Source organism: Rutidosis leptorrhynchoides, chromosome 5 (genome assembly GCF_046630445.1).
Source record: "Rutidosis leptorrhynchoides isolate AG116_Rl617_1_P2 chromosome 5, CSIRO_AGI_Rlap_v1, whole genome shotgun sequence".
Classification (NCBI taxonomy): Eukaryota; Viridiplantae; Streptophyta; class Magnoliopsida; order Asterales; family Asteraceae; genus Rutidosis; species Rutidosis leptorrhynchoides.
The window spans coordinates 220946248-220959451 of record NC_092337.1 but is presented as its reverse complement, the minus strand read 5'-3'; positions in this window follow the sequence as shown (position 1 = coordinate 220959451).

The following is a 13204-nucleotide window of genomic DNA, read 5'->3' as shown; positions in this document are numbered from 1 at the left end:
GTGATGCAAAAATTGGAAACACTTGATCCCTTTTATAGTTGTGTTTACTTGATGATCAAGCATTTAGATGAGATTAGGATGTGATAGTTTGAGGTTAATTAGGATTCTAAACTTAGGATTAAAGTAGGATGAATTTTCTAAATGATCAAGTTTAGTTTCCTAATTTTTTTAATACAAAAACCGACCCATATACATATTATTATATATATATTTTTAAAATCGGCATTAGCCATTTATATATATATATATATATATATATATATATATATATATATATATATATATATATATATATATATATATATATATATATATATATATATATATATATATATATATATATATATTTATTTATTTTAAAAAGTTACATCTTATTTAAAATACATTTTATTTAATCATAATAATAACATTAATAAGAATTGTTTCTAGGGTTTGGGTTTAATATTTAATAAATTAAAGTATTAATTAAGATCATTAATTAGGAACGGATAACAACCCTGACTCAATTATACAAAACATCCTGTGAAACCTTAAGGGCATTTTAGTCACTTCAGAATGGAAATGTGAGAGTTGTTATAGTACCTCCCCGTTAATTTAAACTTCGTCCCGAAGTTTCAGGAAGACTTCTTGGATGCATCAACGTTTGAGAAAATATGAGGATATTTCTGCTTCATCTGGTCTTCACGTTCCCAGGTATACTCGGGGCCTCTACGTGAATTCCAACGGATCTTAACAATAGGAATAGAGCTTTGTTTTAGACGTTTAACCTCATGATCCAGAACTTCTATAGGTTTTTCGGTGAAGTGCAATTTATCATTAATACGAAGATCATTCAAGGGAATAACAAGTATGTCATCAACAAGACACTTTTTAAGATTCGAGATATGAAATGTATGAACTTTAATTAACAGGAAGTGTTGACTAAAAATTGGCATTCGGTCAACGTTTTGTTAAAGCAAAGTTTACACTTAATTACAGCGAGGATCTACATGAGTGAGAGCTGATATTGTATGAAATTTCAGCCAAAAGAGCCTGGGTGATTAGGATATCTAGTCTTATAGACTTCATCCATGACTAGTTCTCGAAAAATTTATGAATAGCGGTAATTTTTATAGGATCGACATGAATTCCTTCACTATAAGCTACATGTCTGAGAATTTGTACGGTTTGCAGCCAAAGTTTACACTTGGAAGAACTTGGCATACAGTTGTTCCTTCTTTAAGAGCTCTAGAATCAATCACAGATATTGCTCATGCTCTTTCTCGCTCTTGGAATAATTTAAGATGTCGTCAATGAAGACGATCACGAATTTATCAAGATAAGGTTTGCATGCATGGTTCATAAGATCCATGAACACAGTAGGAGCATTGGTTAAACCAAAAGGCATGACAAGAAACTCATAATGCTCACAGAATGGTACGATTGATTAATGAAAGATATCGTTCAATATATTATAATACATGCGAACTTATCCTTGCAGAAAGCACCTTAGGATCATGATTTTAGCTATATTTTGTAACAGAGGTCGAAATTTGTTTAGAATCACATCTAGTTGTAACTAGTTTAGAGTAAACACATAAACATCATAAACGTTTAAGATAACTCCTTTAGAGAGGATAGCGAGGATCATAAGTTATATTTCTGATAGGAAACCACACGAAAATGTGTGATCTCTTAATAAGAAAGACGTTCTCGCTCAGATGGCGAGTCGATCTATCATTCTCTTATAAGTTTAAGTGCGGAAGAGATTCAATGTGAATCATTGGCTATAAAAATTATTTCCAACAGGTGAGGAAATCTCCGAAAAATACTTTCTTGTGTCAAAAAGATATTAAATCATAGAATTGCATTTTACGAGGTTGTTGTGGTTTAGCCGTGAGATATCATAAGTAAAATCTTCTCAACGGTCAACCTTACAAAGGGAAAAGTTACTGAGAACATAGAGTTTTGAATGATGAACTCAATGGTAAGTTTCGATGGGCAAGAGGAATTGTGATTAGTTCGTGGTGTAGAATAATTCGAAAATTTTTATATAAACAAGCAATGAAAATTTTTTACTGAAGTTCGAGTCGTTTAAGGTGACAATTTAAAAAGGAAATGAAGTTCTTAGTAAAACTAGAGTTATGTACAACATGTACTATTTTAAGTAAAATATCTTTTGATTAAAAGAATTGATTTATAAAAGTCAAAGTATAATTTTATATGTACTAGTCAAAAATAAGTAAAGGTAAATTTTATTTACTTTATTATATAAATATATACAATTTATAAAATCTGCAAAAATGGCAGTAAATAAATTTATTTTATAAAATTTCGAGAGGATCGCACAGTAAAATAGTGTGTGTAAAATTTTGGTAACAGAATTTTTCATATTTCGAAGGTTACGAGTTGGAAACGGATCGATGAAGATCGGGTGAAGGAATTTTGAAAATTTCGGGTTATTTTAAGCAACAATGTTGCGAGGTAATGAAATCTATTGTTTTTAAATACGGTTGTTGACTATTATTAGGTCGTATGTTCTTAGAAATTCAAAATGTTCATGTGTGAAGCTGTTACTGACAAGTGAGGTATGAATGGTAAAGTATGAGAACGTGATAGTGAATGTGGTGTTTATAATATCTTCGTTTGAATATTCAAATGAAAATCTTGCGAGTGGTTGTCGCTTATCTTCAACAGGTTTCCTAATGGGTTTATGAAAATCTACACTAGGACGTAATTACAGATAACAGGAGGCATGCTTCGAAGAAATTTCGGGGGTGTTACTTCAAGTCACTTAAGAAAATGCATCCTTCCCTCCAGCGGGGATGTGATAATTAAGCGTCAAAGAGATAAGTTGTTTAAGAAGGAAAGAATGCAAAGCTTTACAACTTTTATGGCATAGGAGAATTTGTTAATCTACTCGTGGGTATGAGATAGATAGTTTGATCGTAACGATCTCTTCTTATATATATAAATCAGATGATAATTACCCTTCATGTAATAACATTGAGATTTTTGAATGAATGGCTTGGAAATTTTTCTTTGATTCACTTTCTATTCCATATGTCATGATATTGGAATTTCTATATGAATTACCGTAATATAATCACGTCGGCCAAGCGTCATTATATTTCACTAATTCATACTTCCACTTCAATTTCACCTCATAAGGTCGGGACACGTGATCAAACTTAGATAGTTGACGTGGGAATGTTGAGTCATGAGTGACATCCCTTCGCGTGAGTCAAAGAATACTTTGAATCACAATGGCGAAGTCAGGTCATAAGATATGTATGGATATGATAACAATCACATACTAACCGATCCTTTATAGTCGGGATCAGGCAAGATGATAGAGTTTTGGCTTAATATCCTTAGGAAAGGATACAGAATATCAAAAGAGGTTAAAGCAGGTACTAAGATGAATTGGCATTATAAAGATTAAAGGAAAGCGCTTAAAACTAAGGCATGAAAGGTTATAGTCCTAAAGATTGCTAAGGCACCTAACTAACACATAAGGCACACATAAAATGCAATCATGGTTCTCTATAACAAACCTGGCTCTGATACCACTATGTCATACCCCCAAATAGGGCCGGGGAAATATGACTTCACAATATCACAACACAAGTATGTATAAACAAGAACGACTCTATATGAGACGTTTTTTTTAAACCAATGTATTAGCGCAGCGGAAAGTATTAAGTCATTACAATTGTAAAATATAATGTACTAATGCAATAATATGAATGTATAAATGCGGACTTCAAAAGCAGCAAAGTCCAAATAGCAAATAATCTTTAGCAATCTTCACCTGAGACAAAACATGCTTAAAGTGTCAACCAAAAAGGTTGAGTGAACAACATAGGTTTATCAATAATAACCAAGTTTTTAGACCACAAGATTTAATTATAAAGTTTCATCAGTTCGGTAGTAGTGCTGGTGTATATGATATCCATACTAACCATAAGTTACCCTAAACACATCTCGTTCGTGTCGTGAATCATTATTATGTATCCATTGACCAACGGTCATCCGGATAGAGACGTCACTATCAATAGCGCTATTCACAATAACTAAGCTTGCCTTTATACGTAGCAATTAACGATATCATGGTAGGGATTTAGCATGAATCAAAGCATGTTAGCACAGTTGAACTAATCAAAATAAAGTTTTCAGGTACTCGTGTCTAAGCGTACAACAGTTTGAAAGCAAGCATGTGTCTCACCCCAAAAGTTCAAAATAAGTATATAAAGCAAGTTAAAAAGTGGGGCTATGAAGTTCACCTTAATAGCAGATAGATATTCCACGTAAGTTATATGATCGGAGTGTTGAACACGGAGATCTCAACCTAGAGATATTATGTTCGATTAGTTAATGTCTAATAGACATAAAGTTTGTTTATTAATATAGCAAACTATATTAACAGTGACCGTTCTCGAGAAAAGTTATATTTATATAAGTGATAATATACTTAGTGTACTTAAGTGTTACTATATAGATAAGTGTATAGGTTATACTAATAATAGTATTATTATTTTATTAATCAACTATTATGTATACTTATCATTATATATTTATACCAATGTGACACATACATATATATATATATATATATATATATATAATAATAAAGAATATATATATATAAATATATATATATACATATATATATATATATATATATATACATATATGTACATATATATATATACATATATATATATACATATATATACATATATATATATATATATATATATATTCTTTATTATTATTATACATGTATGTGTTCATAACTATATGGTATATATATATATATATATTAGGTGTAGGTGTTACATATATATAAGTGTAAGATGATGCATATATATATATATATATATATATATATATATATATATATATATATATATATATATATATATATATATATATATACTCTTATTACTTTTCATTATTATGTTTACTAACTTATATAACTTACATAATACACATTTATACATACATACACACGTACATATACATACATATATACACATACATATATACACATACATATACACGTATGTATATATTTACATATACACACACACACATATACCTAAAATGTATACATGCACATACTGTAACATCCCGCGTTTTTTCGTTAAATTTATTTTTTTAACACTGTCTTTTTTTTAAATAATATCTTTCGTTATTTAAATTCATAGTTTCCGTTGACTAACGTTCATAATAATTTCATTATTTAATTATAACATCACTCGTTTACTCGGGCGTTTTTAAAATATTCGTTCGGTTAATTCCCTCACCCGCTCTTTAACTCGAGGGACTATTGGTGTCAAGTGGGCAAAGAAGTAACTAGTGGTTGACTAGTCAACCACCTCCTCCCCACCATTCATTATTTTCTTTTCATTTTCCTTTTTCTCTCCATTTTTACTCCAAAACTTCAATCCTTTTGATCTTCATCACACATTCATCATCTAAATCGGATTTAGCAAGCAAACATCAAAACAAATTACATATTTGGAATCCTCTCTTCATCCTCTTCGATTTGGTACCAATTTCATAACTTGGGGTAAGGTTTCTAAAAACTATAGATTTCTCTAAATTCATGTTTTTGACTTGAAATGGTGTTAGTTAGTGTCTATGGCTCGTGTATAACATGAATATATGTTTTATTTGCTCGATTCGTTGTTTTGAGTAACTAGTTTGAACATTTGAAATAGGTGTGCTTAATCTTTGATTTTGGATGAGTTAATGTTGTTGAATTGTTAAAGTTTATGTTTTAAAAGTGTTACTAGCATCTTTAGCATCAATTTAATGTGTAGGTTGATTTGGAAAACATCATTTACATGATTATTGGTTTTGTGATTCTTGATTAGGGTTTGATGAACTCTAAAAGGAAATTTTGATACTTTGAATGCCATGAAATGTTATTAGTTAGTGATTAGTTGTATTGTATGTTTCATTACCTTCAAAACGGCATATCATATGTGTGAATTGCATTCCCGAATCTTGAAATGCGTTTTATGAACTTGAAACTTCGATTTTGAATATTTAACGATCATTTATTGAGGTTTTCATTGTTGTTAATAATGGAATTGATTCATGAAATGTATTTAGTTGTATTCCTTGTCAAAATACCTTTCCAACGATATAAGATACTTGTTTTGGATGTTTACGGTTTAGGATTTATGGGTATTTGAAGTTGGATTCGTGCTTGAGTGTGAAAACTGCCAGACTTGCTGATCAGTTATATGGAGCGGCGCGCCAAAATCCGCGCGGCGCGCCATTTGGGCCTGTCCCAAATTCTTTTGATTTTCACATTTTCACCCCCGCTTACTCGTAACTCCGATTAACATGAAACTTGGCAAACATGTTTATATATGAATTCTAAGCTTAGGAAAATTGTCGGATACCCGACCCGACCCCGTTGACTTTGACTTTGACTTTGACCAAGTTTGACTTTTAGTCTGACTTTTAGTCAAACTTAACCAAACTCTTATGCAATCGTTCTAACATGCTTTTATACGTGATTCTTGCATGAAACTTGACAACGTGATTCACATGCTATACTAATCGAGTCGTAACGAGCCATAGGACTAATTGAACACATTTCGACCGACCTTGTGTCGTAACTGGTAATTGATACAACTTACTTGTTTAGGTCAAGGCTAAGCAACTTTCATGCACACGTTTACTTTGTGAAGTACATTTATACTCGTGCACTCGAGGTGAGATCATAGTCCCACCTTTTCAACAACTTTTTATACTTTTAAATTGTGTGCTGAGAAACATATACTTTGTTACATTTTGTACTACTTAATTTTATACTTTGAACACAAGTACGATGAAACAAACATTCCACAGCGAGTTAGAACAAAAATCCTCAATTCGATTATCATTAGTTACACTTGCAGGGTGTAAGCGAGAACTTATATTGTGTGGCCATACGGGTTTGACAAACCCTCATTTCGGACGGTTCGCTACCGTCTACGGATGAAATATATTTTTGAGAAACAGTGTATGTTCTAACACTATTGTGATGGGGTTCTATGGAAGGATACGTTAAGTCTTGATAATTGGGTGCTCGCGAACAATACTTTTGGAATGCAAACGATTTTGATAATCAACGTTATGGGAATACTAAATCTTGTGGTTCAAAAACAACGTTTATTACAAACACCTATGATTTCACCAACGTTTTTCGTTGACAGTTTTCTATATGTTTCTCAGGTTCATACATGGCTATTTGATACATGCTTCTGCGTACACTCATACTTGCTTGGGGTCAAGCATACATGCATACACTCTGATTTCTTGCTTGGAGTCAAGCATACATACATGCATACGCTAGTGATAGCACCTTTGGATTCAAACATATTGTTTACATACTTACGCTATTTATAGCAACCGTGACTTTCAACTTATATTATGTCGCAAGTTTATTTCATTTATACATTATACTTTTGTAAACTTAAACTTGTTGTCGATCCATTTGGTAAACTAAACTTTGTAAGTCTTGTACTTTTCAAATGAATACGACATAATTTTGGTCAAACGAGTCTCATATAGGGACTACGACCACGTATCGGGACCTCAGTTAGCGACGCCGTCAATGACGATTTTGGTCGGGTCGCTACAGATGGTATCAGAGCGTTGGTTGTAGGAAACTAGGATATGCATTAGTGTGTCTGACAAAGTCGTTAGGATGCATTAGTGAATCTAGACTACAACCGGATAGTTAGTCATTGCATCCTGACATACATTTGCTATAGATAGCACTTACTTGACTACTTGTGCATTTATACTTGAATCATTCTTAGGTGAACCTTTTAATGCTACCAAACTTTCATCATATGAATCCGTATTCTGTCACTTTCTGGTAACACACGTAAATTTCAAGATTCATACACAAAAGGATGACAACGACTTCATTAGTCACACTTGTTCGGGAACTCTGTCTCCCAGATTGTTATTTCGCCACCGTTTCAACTTACTATCGGTGTCACACTGGTGTTTCTTACTATCTACCACTGCTTGTTACCGCCGCTACTATAGATGAGTATCGTCATCACTAATTATCACTACGGTTACGTACTATTCGTTATCATGATTCGTTACACTTCTCGTACCGGAATACATTATTGTTTGACTTGAATCGCATTGACATGAACAATCATTTATACACTTCCCTCGGGGAACGCTTCTTCAGAGTTGCACTAATTCTTTCGATTAAATACGAGTCACGTTGGTGATGTCGCTATGCTTGGTTCATTTTAAAACTTCACGATTACACGAACCTGAATCTATGGAGTGATGTGGGGATGGAGGTATGAGTTAGCGTAATATAACGACACTCGATCAACGTGGTTATATTATGGTAAGTCATACCAAAGTTCTAATGACTCGTGATGGTGATTGGACTCGATCAACCTAATCACCACCATGTGCCATGTACATGACTTCATCTTTTCATGTTTGGACATCTGAAAACTCCGAAAGTACTGACAACAACCATACCGGGGACACACCTTCGATTATTGTCGAACCATATTTATGCTTCCGAATGAATGACGAATTCTTTCGACTTCAACATATGTTACACGCGTATACTATCTTGTCTTCGCACAGTTTTATCGACGAACTACAAAATGCTTGGTATGCTCACATCAAGGCGGAAACTTCCCTCGCCTTACACTCGTACTTCCGAATAAGGAAATCTTTGATTCTAAATTTTCAATGGAGAGATAGACTCTTCACGTTATACTAGCACTCGCCTCGAGGGTGAATAGCCCCGACGAACGTTTTCAGAAACCGATGAGAACTGGCTCCGACAAACGTTTTTGGAAACAGATAAATCTTTCGCGATGCAAATTTCTTGAGAAACTTGTTCTAACTAACGTTTTCGAGTCCTGATGTACTCGTTCAAACATACCTTACAGAAATGTACCTCATTTCAGATCGAGATTCTTGTTTCACTTCTAGATTTCGGAGTGCTTTACGAAAAGCCTCGGGACCACGTTTAAACATGAGTACAACACATCAACGCATCTCGAAGGGCCAAACAAACATACGATTCAAACATTGGAAACCATAAAACAAATTCGTGTTATCGACTTCAAAATTTCTTGAGAAAAGTCATTGCCTTTACTAAATTCTCTTACGCCGATGGTTATCATTCAAGACTTAACGTCACACCTTTTGAAATCTTATGTAACTGGAAACGTCATTCTCCTTTTGTAGAACCAAGTAAATGATAATCAAACCACCGAACCCGAGCTCATTCATGGAACAACCAAGAAACTTCTTTAACCTCAGAAAGGCTCGAGATGACCGTAGTCGCCAAAGGAGCTATGCCACTGTTAGACGTAAACTTTTCAAATTCCATGTGGGAAACCGTGTAACGTAAAAAGTCGCACCTTGAGGAGGTGTAATTCATTTCGGGAAACGTAGAAAGCTAAATCTGCGATATTTTGATCCTTGAAAATCTTGGGGCGTTTTAGACCCGTTGCTTGTCGTTTAGATTTTTCAACTCATCTGAGTCTCCGTTCATCCTACATTCCATGTACCTAACTTAAATAAGTGTCTTGCCGAACGAGAACTTGTTATCCTTTTCGATGAGCTTACTATCAATGACAAACTTCCCCTCCTAAGAGAACCGGTTGAAATTATTGAATCGTGAAACAAACTTTAAACCAACGTAAAATCCCGACTGTCAAAGTTCGTTGAAATGCCCAAGAAAGAACCTTCACATATTCGTAGAATTTGTAACACAAGATTTCGAAGAAGAAACAACAACTACTACTTTCAACTAAATTTCGGGACAAAATTTCTTTTAAGGTGTAGGTAATGTAACATCCCGCGTTTTTCCGTTAAATTTATTTTTTTAACACTGTCTTTTTTTTTAAATAATATCTTTCGTTATTTAATTTCATAGTTTCTGTTGACTAACATTCATAATAATTTCGTTATTTAATTATAACATCACTCGTTTACTCGGGTGTTTTTAAAAATATTCGTTCGGTTAATTCCAGCACCCGCTCTTAAACTCGAGGGACTATTGGTGTCAAGTGGGAAAAGAAGTAACTAGTGGTTGACTAGTCAACCACCTCCTCCCCACCATTCATTATTTTCTTTTCAATTTCCTTTTTCTCTCCATTTTTACTCCCAAACTTCAATCCTTTTGATCTTCATCACACATTCATCATCGAAATCGAATTTAGCAAGCAAACATCAAAACAAATTACATATTTGGAATCCTCTCTTCATCCTCTTCGATTTGGTACCAATTTCATAGCTTGGGGTAAGGTTTCTAAAAACTCTATATTTCTCTAAATTCATGTTTTTGACTTGAAATGGTGTTAGTTAGTGTCTATGGCTCGTGTATAACATGAATATATGTTTTGTTTGCTCGATTCGTTGTTTTGAGTAACTAGTTTGAACATTTGAAATAGGTGTGCTTAATCTTTGATTTTGGATGAGTTAATGTTGTTAAATTGTTAAAGTTTATGTTTTAAAAGTGTTACTAGCATCTTTAGCATCAATTTGATGTGTAGGTTGATTTGGAAAACATCATTTACATGATTATTGGTTTTGTGATTCTTGATTAGGGTTTGATGAACTCTAAAAGGAAATTTTGATGCTTTGAATGCCATGAAATGTTATTAGTTAGTGGTTAGTTGTATTGTATGTTTCATTACCTTCAAGACGGCATATCATATGTGTGAATTGCATTCCCGAATCTTGAAATGCTTTTTATGAACTTGAAACTTCGATTTTGAATATATAACGATCATTTATTGAGGTTTTCATTGTTGTTAATGATGGAATTGATTCATGAAATGTGTTTAGTTGTATTCCTTGTCAAAATACCTTTCCAACGATATAAGATACTTGTTTTGGATGTTTACGGTTTAGGATTTATGGGTATTTGAAGTTGGATTCGTGCTTGAGTGTGAAAACTGCCAGACTTGCTGATCAGTTATATGGAGCGGCGCGCCAAAATCCGCGCGGCGCGCCATTTGGGCCTGTCCCAAATTCTTTTGATTTTCACATTTTCACCCCCGCTTACTCGTAACTCCGATTAACATGAAACTTGGCAAACATGTTTATATATGAATTCTAAGCTTAGGAAAATTGTCGGATACCCGACCCGACCCCGTTGACTTTGACTTTGACTTTGACCAAGTTTGACTTTTAGTCAAACTTAACCAAACTCTTATGCAATCGTTCTAACATGCTTTTATACGTGATTCTTGCATGAAACTTGACAACGTGATTCACATGCTATACTAATCGAGTCGTAACGAGCCATAGGACTAATTGAACACATTTCGACCGACCTTGTGTCGTAACCGGTAATTGATACAACTTACTTGTTTAGGTCAAGGCTAAGCAACTTTCATGCACACGTTTACTTTGTGAAGTACATTTATACTCGTGCACTCGAGGTGAGATCATAGTCCCACCTTTTCAACAACTTTTTATACTTTTAAATTGTGGGCTGAGAAACATATACTTTGTTACATTTTGTACTACTTACTTTTATACTTTGAACACAAGTACGATGAAACAAACATTCCACAGCGAGTTAGAACAAAAATCCTCAATTCGATTATCATTAGTTACACTTGCAGGGTGTAAGCGAGAACTTATATTGTGTGGCCATACGGGTTTGACAAACCCTCATTTCGGACTTCGCTACCGTCTACGGATGAAATATATTTTTGAGAAACAGTGTATGTTCTAACACTATTGTGATGGGGTTCTATGGAAGGATACGTTAAGTCTTGATAATTGGGTTCTCTCGAACAATACTTTTGGAATGCAAATGATTTTGATAATCAACGTTATGGGAATACTAAATCTTGTGGTTCAAAAACAACGTTTATTACAAACACCTATGATTTCACCAACGTTTTTCATTGACATTTTTCTATATGTTTCTCAGGTTCATACATGGCTATTTGATACATGCTTCCGCGTACACTCATACTTGCTTGGGGTCAAGCGTACATGCATACACTCTGATTTCTTGCTTGGAGTCAAGCATACATATATGCATACGCTAGTGATAGCACCTTTGGATTCAAACATATTGTTTACATACTTACGCTATTTATAGCAACCGTGACTTTTAACTTATATTATGTCGCAAGTTTATTTCATTTATACATTATACTTTTGTAAACTTAAACTTGTTGTCGATCCATTTGGTAAACTAAACTTTGTAAGTCTTGTACTTTTCAAATGAATGCGACATAATTTTGGTCAAACGAGTCTCATATAGGGACTACGACCACGTATCGGGACCTCAGTTAGCGACGCCGTCAATGACGATTTTGGTCGGGTCGCTACACATACGTACGTATGCATGCATGCATGCACGTATATCATCTTCATTAATTATTATTCCACCATCAAATATTACTAACCATTATTCATTCTCACATAAAATCATAACTTTTTATCATGATCATAACCTAAGAACATTAATCGTCACATAAAATCCTAACTTTTTTATCATATTCAATCTATAAATCATAATACTTAATCATATTCATCAACCCTAATCTTTTTAATCATCATTACCTAATTATATTCAATATTCATTAACAAAATATTACTTCTTCATAACCATAATCTATTTATCTTTATTCATTATCCTTTATTATAATCATGTTCATCATACCTATAACTTTTATTTATTTTAATTAACTTGTATCAACATTCATCTTATTCATAATCATTAATCATAATATTTTCTCATATTCATAATCTTTTAAGTTTTAACCATCCTTAACATGTTATTACTACAAGATTTATGATCATAACTTAATTTAATCACACTCAATCTTATTACTAATATTCATAATTCATTATAGAGTTTTCTTTTAAATTCAACATACTTAATTCATTAATCTTTAACATCTAACAACATGATCTTACTTAATGTAATACTTAAAACATAATATTTATAATTCAATCATGCATTCTTAATTCATAATCATTAATAATGCTTAGAGTAAATAAGTTTATAAGTGATATGAAGCTAGGGTTCAAGGCTACCTTATGAGGTTAGGATCAAGAATAGGATGAAGATGATGATGCAAACAGGAAACAGATAAATCCAGCTGCAACCCACGATCAACTAGACCTATTCTTGGGTCTGTTTTGGCTCAACAAGACAGCAACAATCACGACCCAATTGAAGGTTCTT